Below are 16,618 nucleotides of genomic sequence, written 5' to 3' on the forward strand. Positions count from 1 at the left end.
TTCTTCAAATGAAACAAAGGATCCAACACATTTTTGTTTGATTTTAAACAAAGCAATTGCAACTTTTTTATATACAAACTTTTAGGTAACACTTTAAAAGCTTTGCTAACAGGCCCTTTATGACAGGTGGGTTGAGTACACTTTAAAATGATTTATAACAGCTGTTTCTAATGGGCTTTTCATGACTATTTGACATACAGTATCACCAACCCATATCAAGGTTTGCCACGTCTACCTGCCACTGATTTTTGTCAATGGTACAACATTTTTATGTTAATGTGTATATTTGCTTACGCTTTAAACCAAAATGTTTATCTAAATATACAATGTTTACCAAAATGCCTTAGTGTCATAATTATTGAAATATTGATAACAAAATTAGAAATTAGGATCTTGACAAACGTTGGAATGATAACTTACAATATGAATAAGTAAAGTATGTCAGTGGTCATGTAGGATTTACTTGCATATCAACCTACTTTTAGAGTGTCAACTTGTATGTCATAATTTTCTCTGATGGATGTTATGAAACAGGGCAGTGTAGGCTTGCAGAGGGCTATTTTATGAACAAAAATGATTGCGATGTCTCAGGCTTTTGTCCTCTTCCTTCACAAAGCACTCTGCCAACTCCTCAAGTAAGCTATATTTCGTTAATGTAAAAAAAAGATGTATCCTCTTTGGATGAAAGGACCAACTGAAACCTCTGCCATGTGGTGTGGGAAAATTCCTGCCTTTGTTGCTAGCTTTACAGCCTCCTTTCTCCCATTGTGCTGCTCAGAATTGGATTATTCTAAATACTTTTTCCTCCACATTATTGATTTAGTCATCCATTAGCTCTTATATAAGGCAGTTCGCTGCATCCTCTGGACCAGTAGAATACTACTGAGAAAAAGAAAACAGAATTTCATTTAAAAATCATTACTGATTCGCAATATCACACATGTATTATCCTGGCTGATAAGAACCTGCATTAATGATGAAAACCTGGGTCACTCAGGCCCATTGATATCAATGATGTCATTGCACCAATGAAAGGGGCAAAGAGCTAACTTTTGCCCATTTTGGCATTAATGCGTTGAGATGTAAGAGCCATATTATTTTTTGGCAGCGACATTGCATTTGTGCCCTGTGCATTGCATAACTGAATGACTGTGTATTGGATGATATTGATGAAGTCAAGCAGTGTTCTATAGCAGAGGTTCTCAACCTTGGGGCTAAGGCAGACCGAAGGTCAGACCAAAGGCACCACTGTATGGTTACTGATTATAAAGTATGTCACACACATTATAATAAGCTATAACGTTACTTAGTGTTTTAAGCCCAGAACGTTGTTTCTCAGGCAGCACTGGAAGGAACTAGGGTTAGACAAGGGTTAGGGTTAGAATTTGGGTTAAGGTTGGGGTTAGGTGCCTTGAGGTCGACGGTCGCAGCGTTGCCTTGAAGTCGATAGTGGGGGCTTGAAACACCATCGAGCAACAGGGCTCATTCTTATGCCCATATTTTTTCTATACAGTGTTCATGAGCTGAGACCACATTTAAAGACATGTGTTCACATGATGCTCACTGAACTTTTTAATTAATAAGGTGTGTGATAGCCTATTCCATGAGTCAGGGATGGATTACTGCACGGGCCTACCGGGCCCAGGCCCAGGGGCCCATGGGGTCAGGGGGCCCTGAAGCCCAAGCTTTTGCATGGAATCATTGCCTCAATATCAACAAATCAGGATGTAGGCTATGAATCTGATTGAATGTAGTATTGGCCATCCCCAAAATGCACCAGAAAGCAGGAAATCACATCAACAAATTAAAAAATTCTGGGGGAGGACCCCCAAACTCCCCAACAATTAGTGGGGGGCCCTTAATACATCTGGGCCCAGGGGCCCGAAAGTTCATAATCCGCCCATGCCATGAGTCTGTATAAATGTATTGGGTTCCTCAAAATTCCACGGCCCACCTTACTTTGCCTCACGGCACACCATTGTGCCCCAGCACACCAGTTGAGAAGCACTGGGAATGTCACTCTTGCCTGTCCTCAAAACTTGAGAGCCCTGAGACCACCTAGCTAAAAAAAACAACAGTTGATCTCCTTCAACAGTATATTACACAATAGGCCTACTCACTGAACCACCTTGCTTATTGTCTTTGCACCTTGCTTATTGTGTCAGAGGATTCATATGATTTAAATTGGCATAGCTTACATAAGCAGTGTTGCAGAACTGTTTGGATTTACATACAAGTTGGTTCAATATTATAAACAACTCATCTATATTATTTTTTACCACTTCTGCTCGCGGACCATTTGGGATAGCTTGCGGACTGTTGTGTTAGACTTATACTGAAGGTTTGCTTTATGGTTGGAGCTTTACTGAAACGTGTCGTCAAGACCAAATACCACTCAGGAGCCTGCCTCCAGTAGGGGGCAGCATAACATAACATCCCCCTTTCTTAGTTCTGTAATAACCATTACCACTTAAGTATCAACATGTTTCTTTTTTCTTACAACTAATAATTCTCAACAGAAAATATTCTATATATATTTCACCAGGTCTAGACACATTCTTTCACATGAATCTTGGTGTTTTCCATTAAACTTAACTTGTAACACCTTTTTTTTTTCAACAACACTTAACCATACTAACTATGAAGGTGAGGTAGACTGCTCAGACCTTCAACCGAGTGAGGGGGTTATTCTGCCCCTTGGGCCACTCAGTATTTAACTAGTAACATAGTCTCTCAGGTACTCAGGTACCCTTCTCTCTCTTGCCGGGTACATTTCCTGGGCAGGACAGCTGGGCTGCGAGAGTTCCTGTTCAGCAGAGTTGTGCACCTCTGGCAGTGGTTCTATGGCTGTGGTGACCCCCGGGCCCTCAGGCGAGTCCTCTAGCTCCCCTGGTGCCACAGGTGTATTGGTGAGATGCCGTCGGTTACGGCAAAGAACTCCGCTGGGGGTCTCCACAAGGTAAGACCTCGGTGTGTGGGCAGTCTTCAGCACTGTCCCTTTCTCCTCGGTGTGTGGGCAGTCTTCAGCACTGTCCCTTTATCCTCGGTGTGTGGGCAGTCTTCAGCACTGTCCCTTTCTCCTTGGTGTCTGACACCCAGACATGATCGCCAGTGTTGAGCCCAGGCAGATGATGAGCTCTGTGTCGTCATGTTGAACTCACGCTGCTGGTTTCTTTTGTTTTCTTGCTCCTTTTGTCTCAGTTGTTGCAGATTAGTCCACCTGGGTCATAGAGATGATGGTACAACGTGTGGTTCTAAGGCGTCTGCCCATCAGCAGTTCAGCTGGACTATGACCGTTAGATAGTGGGGTGGCTCTATAGATCATGAGTGCTAGGTATGGGTCAGACTCCTTCTTCAGCATGTGTTTGATGGTTCTCACTGCTCGTTTTGCTTCCCAGTTACTCTGGGGAAATCTCGGGCTTGATGTGACGTGTTTAAATGACCAGTCTTTTGCAAACTGACAAAAAAGCCTGGATGAAAACTGGGGACCGTTGTCCGATCTTACTGCTGAGGGGATCCCGTGTCTGGCAAAGATAGACTTGAGATGCTCTATCACTGCTGCTGGAGTAGTGCTGGAAAGTTTTTGCTATCTCAACGTACCAGGAAAGATAATCCACTACAAGGAGGTATTTGAGGTTCCACTCAAAAAGATCCGCTCCTACGACCTCCCATGGTCTCTCCGGGATGTCCGAAGGCATCAGTGGCTCCATATGATGGACTCTGTCCCTCGCACATGTGTCGCATCTTTCTACCAGGTTCTTCAGCTGGGTGCTTAAACCTGGCCACCAGACTGACTGTTTAGCACGGTCCCGGCACTTCACTATGCCGAGATGGCCTGCATGCGGTCTTTCCATCATGTCGGCCTGTAATGTTCTGGGTATGACCAATCTTTTATTTCTCAGTAATAGGCCATTCTCCACTGTAAGCTCTCCTGCAAATGGTGCATACAAACGGATTCTCCCCTCTATTCTAAATCTCTCAGGCCACCCTTCTCGGCAGTACTTTTTCACATCCTGTACTACCTTGTCTCTATCTTGATGTTCTTTTATCTCCTGTAGTCTTGATTCTGTGGCTGGCAAGCCAGCAAGGATCATGTTGACATACAGGTTCAGCTGTGTTTCCAGGTGAGTATCGAGCTCTCCTTTCTGGGGGGCTCTCGACAGGACGTCTGCCGTGGCTATGAGTTTTCCAGGCACGTGCGCAATTGTGTATCGATATCGCATCATTCTCATGCGCAGTCTCTGGATCCGTGGGGGAAGTTCATCCAAGTATTTCAAACCTAGTAGCGGTACAAGTGGCTTATGGTCAGTTTCAATATGCAAGTCTATGCCGACCAGAAAGTCCGAGAAGCGTTCACATGCCCAAGTAACCGCTAGGGCTTCTTTTTCAACCTGGGCATATCTTCTTTCTGTGTCACTCAGAGCACGTGAAGCATATGCTACTGGTTTCAGTGTGTGATCTTGTTTCTGTAGTAGGACAGTTCCTAAGGCATACGAGGATGAATCGGCAGACACAACTGTGTGTGCATGTCTGTCGTACAGCGCCATGACAGGTGGGCTGCTGAGCTCTCCTTTAATGCTGTCGAACGCCTGTTGCTGGGGTTGTCCCCATGTCCACATATTTGTCTCTCGAAGAAGAAGAGCTCGCAATGCCTGTGTCTTCTCAGCCAGCTGAGGAATGTATTTGCCGAGGTGGTTCACCATGCCAAGGAAACGTCTCACCCCGCTGACATCTCTTGGCTCCTCCATGGCAGTGGCGGCTTTAATCTTACTTGGATCCGCTCTGACGCCCTGAGCATCGATGACTTGACCTAGGAACTTGACTGACCTTTTTGAGAACTCACATTTGTCTGTTTTCAGTGTCACGCCATTCTCTTCTAGTCTTTTCAGCACTTCTCAGAGGTGAGCATCATGGATGGACTGCGTTTCGGCATAGACAAGCACATCATCCATCTGGCACAGCACTCCCTCCAAGCCCTCCAGCATCATAGACATCATAGACATCCATGAAAATGCTCTGGTGAAATTCCAAAGCATAAGCGGTTAAAACAGTACCGTCCAAACGGTGTGATGAATGTGGTAAGTAATCTGGAGTCCTTAGAAAGAGGGATCTGCCAGAATCCTGAGTTTGTGTCTAACTTTGAGAGTACTTTGCTGTTCTCTAGCTGTCCTAGAGTATGCTCAACTGATGGCAGCATGTGTTTTTCTCGTTTCACAGACTGATTTAATTTTGTCAAGTCCACGCAGATACGAACCTCATTGTTTGGTTTTGGGACCGGCACCATACCAGCACACCAATCAGTAGGTTGTTCAACTCTTGAATCACTCCTAGATTTTCCATGCGTTTCAGTTCCGTTTTCACGTTGGGCATGAGAGACAGTGGTATGCGCCTTGGGGTTGACAACGAGTATGGGATTGCATCTGGATTCAGCCTGATCTTGTACTCCACTTAATTTTCCTAACCCGCTAAATAACTTAGGAAACTGTTCCTTCACATTTTTCTGACTGGTGGCACTATGAATGACAGCTACTCTGGCCACAAGTCCCAGTGCAACACTAGCAGTGCGGCCAAGTAATCCTGATTTCAGCCCCGACACAACGTAAACATCCTGCTCACTTGTGTTGTTCAAGCTTATGCTCTTCAGTGTGGCAGTGAATTGTCCCTTTAACAGGTAGGCGGTTCATATAAGATTTTGTCAGACATCTGCAGTGGTGGAAAGTCTTTGCAGGCTTTGTACTCTGATTCAGGGAGGACTGTTACATCTGCCCCTGTGCCTATCTTCAGCTGTGTGTCATGCCCGCCTATCTTTAAATCTGTAACCCATCCATTGTCTGAGTCTTTTAAGTTCACTACCCCTAAAAATGCCACATCTTCATCGGAATTACTTTTTACTGCTGCTTCTATTTCTCCAACAGCACAGTTGAAGCATGCTCTGGCCCAATGCCCTCGCCTATGGCAGCTGTTGCAGGTATCGTTGCGAGCTGGGCATTGTTGTGCACTACTGTGCCCTGACGCTCTCCCGCACCTCTTGCAAGCGTTCCCTCTGTCCTGTTGCCGCTTTGATGCATGCATGCTTTCTTTTGGTTGCCATTGCATTTTCCCTTTGTTTTTAGCATAACTTTTCTGTTGGAAACGAACACTGTCTACATTTGCACTTGAGTCCGGTTTGAAGTTACTTTTCATTATCTCGTGCTGCTTTTTGACTATTTCAGTCTGACGTGCACGAGTAACGGCTCTCTAGGGTGAGCTCTGCATCCATTTGAAGCTGCTCTGATAGTTTTTTGTTACGCAGTCCCACAACGAGTCTATCCCGTATCATCTTGTTATGTAATGCACCATAGCCACAGTGCTCAGCTAAACAATAAAGAACAATAAAGAAAACAATTGCACTAGCGCTATCACGCTAACTCCAGCCGTTGGCACTAAACACTAGCAAAAATCGTCTTCCCAATTTCTTCAAAATAGGTCCAAGGTCGAGCTAACACACTTCAGACACCATGTTGTGTTAGACTTATACTGAAGTAAACGATAGGACACAGGTTTGCTTTAGATGGTTGGAGCTTTACTGAAACGTGTTGTCAAGACCAAATACCACTCAGGAGCCTGCCTCCAGTAGGGGGCAGCATAACATAACACGGACCACCAGTGGTCCCCGGACCACGCTTTGAGAAACACTGCCTTAGAGTCACAGAATATTGATCTTTTACCCTGCCATTGTAAATACGTCTCAGGGCTTGAGCTTCCCCTTGGACACAGTGCATGTGCATTTGTTTTGGAGTCGAACGACTAGCAACAGGCGAAAACGCTAACACTTTATAATAACTACACACAATTAATCATTTATTAAGCCTTTGTTACTTATTAGTTAATTAATTAATTTGTTCATCATTAGTAATTTATCATTAATTTGTCATCAGTAAAGCATTTGTTCACACAGTTATAAATAGTTTGTTCATAGTAAATAAGCCTATATCTAAAATATGTTTATACATTATTGTTAATAAATGATGCAATAATATGTTTTTGATTAAGTAATATTTCTGTAACTGTATGTAAACATGATTTACAGATGAGAACTAATGTAGGAATAATGCTTTACAAACGAAGAATACAGCATTTAATAATAGTTTACAGATGTTTAATAACTCTTGCATAGTTGTAGGGGTTTCTATCTGGGCCAAGGTAGTGTAGTGGATAAGGAGCAGGACTAGCATGCAGTAGCCTGAAAAGTTGGGGGTTCGATTCCTGGCTTTCACTGTCAATGGCCTTCAATTTAATTGACATGTGTACGTCGCTTGTCTGCTAAATTAATGAATGTGAATGTAATCTTTACAACTCATTTAAAAATGTGTTGCAAGGCATAGAAAGTCCTCACTTTAGATAAGCTCACAAAATATCATTAACTAACCACTTGTAACTCCTTAGTTAATCATGAATTATAGTATTAGGAAGTGGTTTATAAAATATGTATCCTCACCCTAACTAATCATTAGTGCATGTGTATGTAACAACTGCTAAATAAAGGAAATATTACTTCATCAACAAAATATTATTGCAAAATATATTAAGTATTAACAATAATTCATAAACATATTTTAGATATAGGCTTATTTACTATGAACAAACCATTTATAAATGTGTGTACAAATACTTTATTTATGAGAATTAACATAGGAACAATGCTTTACAAATGATGAACAAAGCATTTTGTAATAGTTTGGAACTGGTTTATAATAAGAAAAATATTTCATTATAAGTGGTTGTTTCATTACTTATTAAGTATAAATCATGTACTTAAAAACATATTTTTTGGATAGGCTTATTTACTATTAACAAACCATTTATAATTGTGTGAACAAATGCTTTACTGATGATAAATTATGTATGAGCAAGAAATTACTAATGATGAACAAACCATTAACTAATATGTAACAAAGGCTTAATAAATGATGAATTGTTTGTAGTTATTATAAAGTGTTACCACGAAAACAATCTCCAGAGAGCTATCTACTGACCATGTAATTTTTCACGATTCTCGAGAGATGTCTCCGAGTCGCCGTCAGCCAAATTGCCAGGCAAGTTTTCAGCCTGTGTTGCGCTGTCAGCTATGCTGCACGGTCAGGGACAGCTCCTGTCCCGAATTTCAATCACAGCTTCATCGGCCTTGTCAAGTTGTCAATGGCCAAAAGTTGGCTACTGTAAACGCACCTGGAACAAAGTGTCCAGTGGCATTGCCGCCGCTACCATCACGCACATCTTGGACTGTGTGTAGGGCACCAAGGGACAGAGGGGGCATCACAATTAGCTAGAGTAGCTTTACTGCAAACTGCTTTTCACTCTTCTTAGAGAACGTTTACAATGTCAAAATGCACCAACAGCATCGTAGAATGATACTTTTTAGGTCCTCTCTCAGTCTCCACTATGCAGCAGATCTAACTTGAACGTTATGCAACTCGTTTAATTGGTAACGAGTCTGAGCGCGCACGAGAGGGCGATAGAGTGGCAGGTTCCAGCTGGTCATTGTTGATAATTGATTTATCCTTTTTAATATAAGAAACTTTTAAAAGGAAATCACGAGGACTCCCCACGCTGATGTATTCCAAGTGGTTTGCTTCGGGGGTGGGGACGTAGCAAATCTAAAGAGCCTGTGTAACGTAATCTCTCTCAGCCACGCTGGTTGGTTGGTGGCTCTCGGTAGATTTTCTACACGCAAAATCCTAAGAGAACTCATCTGTGCCAGTCACAGTAGTGAAGGGAAACAAAATTGAGCGGAAGTACCTAAACAGCAGAAGCCAGGCTAAATCTGGGTCACAACACCAATGCAAACCAATACATCCCATGCATTGTAGCCTCAACCATGGGTGTTACGTGTTTTAGCAGGGAGACTAAAACCCATCGGAGCTTGCATCTGAAGCTAGCCTGTCCTCCTAAGATGTACGAAGTTTACTCTCTGTAATGACATTACTTTAGGCAGATATTTTGCCTGTTACAAACAGTCTCCTTATTAGGTGAATGACAGAAACATACTGTTTATTAACTTTTTACATTTTATAAGGACTGTAATTTGAGACACCAATTAAAGTGTAGACCTTGTCTATCTAAGCAGTAGAACAAGTGATTGCAATTAATTATAATCAGTCAGTCTCAAATGGTCAAATAATAAGTGTATGAATTTTATTACAGCATTCTATTGTGAATAAGAATATACTATCGGTCAATCAGGTGCATCTACACAACAACTAGTACAGGTGTTAATAATGATAACATGTTAATGCTGATAAGTTATTTATTTCTTTGCGAAGGCATCGAGACAGCTGGTGTTGGTTTGTGTGTGCATGCAAGATCATTTCACAAACACTTCTACAAAGATATAATCCAACAGTGATTAATTCAGGCAGAGTACCTGTCATTTGAGACATATTGCAACAACACATTCTTAAAAGGAAAACCGAAGGACCTAGAGGCCTTGAGTATTTGGCTCAGCAATGAGTGAATAGTTGATTTAAAGTTATTTCCACCATAAGATCATCACAGTGGTATTACACAGACAGCCAAGAGAACGACTGAATGATGGAACACATTTATTGAAAACAAAATATATGTGACAATGATGAATTAACAAATTAAATGACTGATCTGTGTGTGTGTGTGTGTGTGTGTGTGTCTCTGTGTGTTTCATCTTACTCGAGCGTCCAGCTCAGTGTTAGCGTGAGGCTGCTTGTACTTTCTGGTCATATTGCTACTTCTTGGCGCCCGGATCCCGGCCAGACCTTTCCTTTGACCCCAATCTAGACGGGTTTCAACGCTCCGCTGCCCCCTGTATCCAACCCCTTCAGAGATGCTTCTAATCCAGTGCCAACACACACCCACACAGAGGACTGCACTGCCATTTAAAGTCCAGCGTGAATGGTGAAAGGCCACCAGGGCCTGACATCAAATTAACGATGATTGTCAGAGGCTGCATTTTAAGCCTCTTTTTGCATATGCGCTTTGACAGGAAGGCGAAGCGCATCCTTAGTGGTTCATAAATTAGACTGATCACAGGCCCACTCGCTTCAGCTAATAGCCAGACCCCCCAGGACCTTCACTTGATCCGCACAACAACCCAACTTTCTTCCTGTAATAAGACTGACCAAACTTTTTGTTAATTTTCAATATTTTGACAGCATTATTTCACTAATATTTGTTAGTGTAATTGTTATGTCACCTCCCAGAGCTTAATTTCCAGTAACAGCTCAGATAATAGGATGCTGCTGTCATAGCTGTGGTGACATTATACATTGCTATGGTTTGTTCTTTGGACAGTAGACAATTTTTCATGACGCTGGATTCAAGTGATTTTACAACAGTTTCTGACTTTGTAGCAACCCATTTTCTGTTGTGAACCAACGCTCTATCTGAGCACACAGCTGAATCAGATGTTCTGATGGAGGTTGCCACGACTTCCTTCCCTCTACGTTCACCTGTCAGTGAGTTCTCTGCGATCTGGAACAACTATGCCAATGAAAGGGCCTATACACAAACAAACGTAAAGCTCTCCTTATGGCAAGCAATGTCGTCTCAAACAAACAGCACCCGGAGACAGTAGAAGACATTTGCCTGGCTCTGCTCATCACCTCCCAAACCTACAGCTAAAAGGATCCTTGTGAGAGGGAGTGGGGCTTGTGAGCTGTGGATCTGCAGGCAGCTTGTGATTATGTAGGAACAAAGGCTGATGATGAAATCACTGGTAGTGATTTAGATCCGACATTCTCTCATTAAAAATAACGAAATCCCTGGGAGTACACGGGGAATGGCTAAGTACACTTTTAAAATAGATAATCAAATGTGGGATGTTACCTGCCTTTTTTGGAAGCTGAGGAAAGTCTGAAATTGCATTGCTCGTTGCTTTTCTATATTTCACTTACAGTACAGGCTGAATTAAAGGGGCCGTGCAGTTTTGGCATTTTCTTCGCTGTTTTCTTGCTTTTTGCTCACAGTTTTCTCAACAGAGATCCCCCTACAGCTTCAGATTATATATTTTTTACGATACTCCTCACTTGGTCAGTTTGCCGTTTCCTCTTTCCTTGTTCCTCCAACAACAGTTGACTTGCTTTCTGCTTCTTTTCGCCGGCTCTGCCATGACAAATGTCTGCGAAACTCCTAGCCAGTGCCTGAGGTGTATGTGTACAGTGCTGTAAAGCAACTAATTTGCATATCAATTACGTCACCAGGTCGTGACTGCCCCAAAAAAAAAAAAAAAAACGGTGATGGCCCTTTAACTCCCCTTTACACCTGTTTGCTTTTCTCCTAGGCCTACTGAAATAGGCAACTTTAAGAGCCTACTTTCAATATATTGAATTTAATATACTCGTATATTTAGGGTAGGCCTAATTGATACACTTTACACTTCTGTACATATTGTCATAGTATACACCAGAATGAGCATTAAGTGGCTGAAAATCAGTCATTTCCAACCTATTCCTAACTGCTGCATTTGCTTTGCACAGCTTGAAGTCTGATTATAACTTCACCATAGGCTACACACAATTTAACCTTACAACAATGGCTATATTTTGGATTTATTTAGTTAATGTCACTCGGACAGACCGATAGAATTTTTTTCCCTCAGCCGACAGTCTGTCCTGCATTGACAACATTGAGGCTACATAGCCTAAACAAATGCTTTAGGTTTTTCTAACTTGTATGCTCGATTTTTAACTATCTGCTTGTGAATGAAGTTGTAGCCTACTTTCCTTTGTTAAACGGTGCTGGAAAGCGTGTCCCTGTTTCCCTGTCATCATGTCATTGCTCTCATCTCGTTGACTCTGGTTGTAGCCTAATCTCACCCGAAGTTGCTGCACCTTCCAATAACGTTGTCTGAGCTGTTAGATCTATAGAACATCTACTTCCTTGGATAACATGGGCTGATACTACATATTCGCTTGGGGGGTCTGAAATCTCGCTAAATATGGCGACAAAGTCGCTAAGTTGGCAACACTGCCTGCTGCTTGCCGGACCAAAATTGCAAGGCTGGTTTTTCCGCTCACAGACGGTAGGGTCACCATTCAACCTAGAAAAAGTCATATAACCATTCCAATGACTTCGAAGCTGTTCAGTTAAGGTAAATTAAGCTAAAAATCTGCATAGTTCCCCTTTAAATGACTTGATGATCAATATTCTCATTTGGTAAGGTAAATCTAAAAAAATAGCAAAGTAGTAGCCTACTGTATAGTGCTTTTAAAAAGTGATTCAGTGCAAACTAATCAAATATAAATCATTAGAAATATAAGTCATTAGTGCCAATTGCTTCAACTTCAACTTCAAAAACCACCAAGACTATAGGGCTTATTTGCGCCGCGGCCATATAGACCGTGAGCCAGGGCCTCAAAATATGGAAACCCTTACCAAAAAAGTGGCAAAGGCTACCATACCTTTTCTGAAAGCCTGGAATCTCAGCTTTTCAATGATGTATGATGGCCATCTGACAAGAGTAGCTGTTTTGAGTTATCACACATAATGTAAACTAAGGTTGAGAAAATAATGCGTATAAATCAAGCAGAACACTGACATAGCTGAAGATCTATATTGGACATACCGGTATATGTTTGGTATCATTTTAAAGGGGAGACTCTGAGCTTTCATTTAAAACATTTTGTGAACATTTTGGATAAGTACAGCCAACCCTGGAGCTCTTCAAACTTTTAATCACACACATTTTCCTGCCATTTCCGCCTAAGTCATCTTTTGTCTTTTAATCCTGTGGCACCAGGGAGCATCAGAGAAACACAATCCAAACACTGAAATACTGGCATGACCCTGGAGGGTCATCAAGGATTCAGAAAATGTATCATTTACCCATATTATCTGATTTGGAGAGGGTGATTTTCAGTCTTATATCAGACATGGCGTTTGATAAAATAATGTGTATAAATTAAGCAGAACACTGACAGCTGAAAATCTAAAAACGGTATAACAAATGAGACATGGATTCCTGTTTTAAGGTGTGGTAAACCCAATTATGACATTGCCATTACTGTAAAAGGTCAAGGTCATGACCTTTAGGCATGGTCAATGACATTTTATGACATTTTCGCACAGATTGCATCATTCAAGGCCAGGGACAATATTGACAGGGTGGAAGAGACACTGACAGGCCGTGGAACATCCCATAGGGTCAAATGCAGTAGTGCAGCCTTGGATGTTCGGTCCTGAACTGCCTAGACCAGCGTGTGATGTGCCCAAGAGCAAACAGAGAACTGTCTCTGTATCTTTGCCAGCTCTGCCAGTGTATGCTGTGGGAACTAGGTGTGGTCCTCCAACTAGATCCTATGTTGAGGTCAAGACAGATATCTGTGCTGATGCTTTGAAGAAGAACTTCTTATGGTTGCTATGCAGACTGCACTCTGCCAGAAATCAAAGCGTCCCTAGCGGGACAGGTTACAACATCTTAGCATCAAACTCTGTGGATGTTATTCCCAGTGTTGTCAGCTATCTGCCAACCATCAGTGCCCCGGCCACCCAGATGGCAACTGTTCATGAGATTCTCCTTCAAAGTAAAAAAAAATCATAACTTCCTTACACATCAGCAACATGTCAGTTGCCTTTGATCAGGCTCTCTACTGTAAAGTTACAGACATTCTGTGGGCACATAGAGACAGGTTTCCCAACATTGTGCTAAGACTTGGATTCTTTCACACCATCTGTATGTTTTTGGGGTGTGATTGGGAAGCGCTTCCGGCCTAAGGAACATATCCATTGAATCTGGAGCTGTGGCTGAGGGATCTGTCAGTGGTGTTTTGGATGGCCAAAAGACCAGTAGGCACGGCTGAAGTGCCCTTGAGCAAGGCACCAAACCCCTCACTGCTCCCCGAGTGCCACTGTTGTTGCAGGCAACTCACTGCGCCGGGATTAGTGTGTGCTTACTGTGTGTACACTGTGTGCTAAGTGTGTTTCACTAATTCACAGATTGGGATAAATGCAGAGACCAAATTTCCCTCACGGGATCAAAAGAGTATATGTACTTATACTTATACTTAATCTGAATTATGCAAGGTCACTCACTGCTTACTACTCAGAGATGAGCCATATTGAACATGAGAAACCAGATCTGTACATGTTTCTCTGTAAAGGTGGCTTTTCGGCCCAGCTGAGTGCAACAACCACATTTGGCAGGGTTCCGATTGACCAGACCCTAGAGGAAACTGTCAATCGGGACACTCAGACAGCTGGAGGCACAAAAGGGTTCAGCTTGAACCCAGCAGCTGTCTCAAGATATTACCTTCCTGCTGAGTACAAAAGCACTTACCTGTCTATATTGAAAAGTTCCCTGGGACTCCAACAAAGTGACTGTTCTCACAAGGACCTTGGACAAAGCAGAATTGGCAAAGACAAAGAACACATTACAAGCACTGTGGATCTGTTGGTTTCTAGTTGGATAAATCCATTTGCAGGTGGTGAGTCCCTTCTTTCTCTGTCTACTGGAAGTACAGCACCAGCAGATGTTGCTGAAGACCTTCTGAATGCACACGCCTTTGGCACGAATGCCTACAGAACCTTCTCTGCTGAGCGTGTTGAGAGTAATCCTCCTGCAAAGCAGTTCCATGCACTATCTCTTAATAGGCTACTGAATTTGACATTGCTTATGGGGCATAATTAAGAGCTTAGAATATTGGGGGGCGGGGGTTGTCATAATTTCATTACTGCTTCACTAGAAAAAAATACCACCAGCCGCCACTGCTTAGGCGGAAATGGCAGGAAAATGTGTGTGATTAAAAGTTTGAAGAGCTCCAGGGTTGGCTGTAGGCCTACTTATCCAAAATGTTCACAGAATCTCCTCTTTACAATGATACCAAACACAAAATAAAATATTCCAATATGTCCAATATAGATTTTTAGCTATGTCAGTGTTCTGCTTGATTTATATGCATTATTTTCTCAACCTTAGTTTACATTATGTGTGATAACTCAAAACAGCTACTCTTGTCAGATTGCCATCATACATCATTGAAAAGCTGAGATTCCAGGCTTTCAGAAAAGGTATGGTAGCCTTTGCCACTTTTTCGGTAACGACCAACCCCTCTGGCTCACGGACTAATATTGTTGATATGACATTCCAGTTCGATGTGACAATCGCCTGTAGCGCGCAGATTTCAGCTGAGCAGAGCAGTAGCCTAACGGCTTTATCTCGTCAATATCAAGAGTAGATCAACTTTATCGTTATGGACCCATATCTAATAGACTCAATAGTATTACGCAAAGATCCGTCATTATTGTCAGCTGTAACTTATCCCGATATTTATAGTCAAACTGTCTTGTTCATACAGCTGTAGGCGACAAGGTGTCAAGGACGGCGAACTTATTAACCACCAACTACATCGTCTAACATTGCCATGATCGCAGAGAATAAAGCTGCATCTCATTGCCTGTTGCTCACAACCTGCAGCCAAGGATTTTGCTAAAGTAGCCTAGTTTAAAGTGGGTTATTAGCCAGTGATCGTTCTTGTCTGATAACTTCTAGCCTACAGGAGGAACTATGATGTAATTATATGGTCTGGAGGCAGAAAAGGCTAACATATTTCTCCGTAACATTTCCAAAATCCAAGTGAACAAAACACTATACAAATCAGAATTATCTCTGCTGAGTTTGTTTCTACTATTTGCCACTTGCCGTGCAAAAGCCTAAGACGAGCTGAGAAGGGCGCACCATCAATTAGCCTAGGCTACTGTAAACGTTGGCTGACATTACCTACCTAGCAATGCTACTGTATCTATTAGGGGTTTGCACGGACGTCACATTCTGGCCGGTAACCATGGTAACCCAGCACGCACGGCCATATTGGCGAGTACAATGGAGTATTATGCACTTAATCTTACGTGATTGTAACCGTGTCTAAACAACAGAAAAGCTCATCAAAATGCGTCTAAGATGCAAAGGCATATAGGGCAGGACTTGGACCACAAGAAAATGTGCGATGTTTCGAGAAATTACATTTTATTGGCAGCGCAGATCCATATGAGTTGGGTGAGGGAGACGAAGTACCAAGTTCAACCACAAGCGCCCCCCCTTCCTCTGATAACTTCTGGCATTATTCTCCTTTCTCCCTTGTTTTTTAATAACTTTTGGAAGTCGATACCTACACCAGATGTTTTTCTCAGTCTGACCTATTGGTACAACCTAAAACACGGCAATAACTAACCATTTTCCTTGACGATGTTAGGGATTTACTTCAGTGCCTAATGCTTTCTAATGAGGCGAGTATCTCCAATATGGCAACGTCCAAATCTGATGTCACGCCGTGCAAATCCCTAATGCAAATGCAATATGTCCAAAGGTAATCTACTGTAGGCGACATTGCATAGGGGCGCTGTCTGCACTGTCTAAAACTTATTTAACTTAAGCCCACAGAGGACAACATAATATAGGCTAGTATTAATAATACAAATATAATAATGGCAATGGATGTGAGGAGTTGGCTGTAAGTTTAGCCTAGGCTATTTATCCTATCTAGCCAAGTCTCTCCTGCGCTGACTCAACTCAGTTTTATTCTCTCCTCGTTTTCTGACTATAGCTGTCAACATTGAGCATTGAAAATAAGGGAGATTTTCCGGGTTACTCACCCAAAATACAGGGGGATTT

The sequence above is a fragment of the Alosa alosa genome, chromosome 11, assembly GCF_017589495.1.
Source record: "Alosa alosa isolate M-15738 ecotype Scorff River chromosome 11, AALO_Geno_1.1, whole genome shotgun sequence".
In the NCBI taxonomy this organism is placed as follows: Eukaryota; Metazoa; Chordata; class Actinopteri; order Clupeiformes; family Clupeidae; genus Alosa; species Alosa alosa.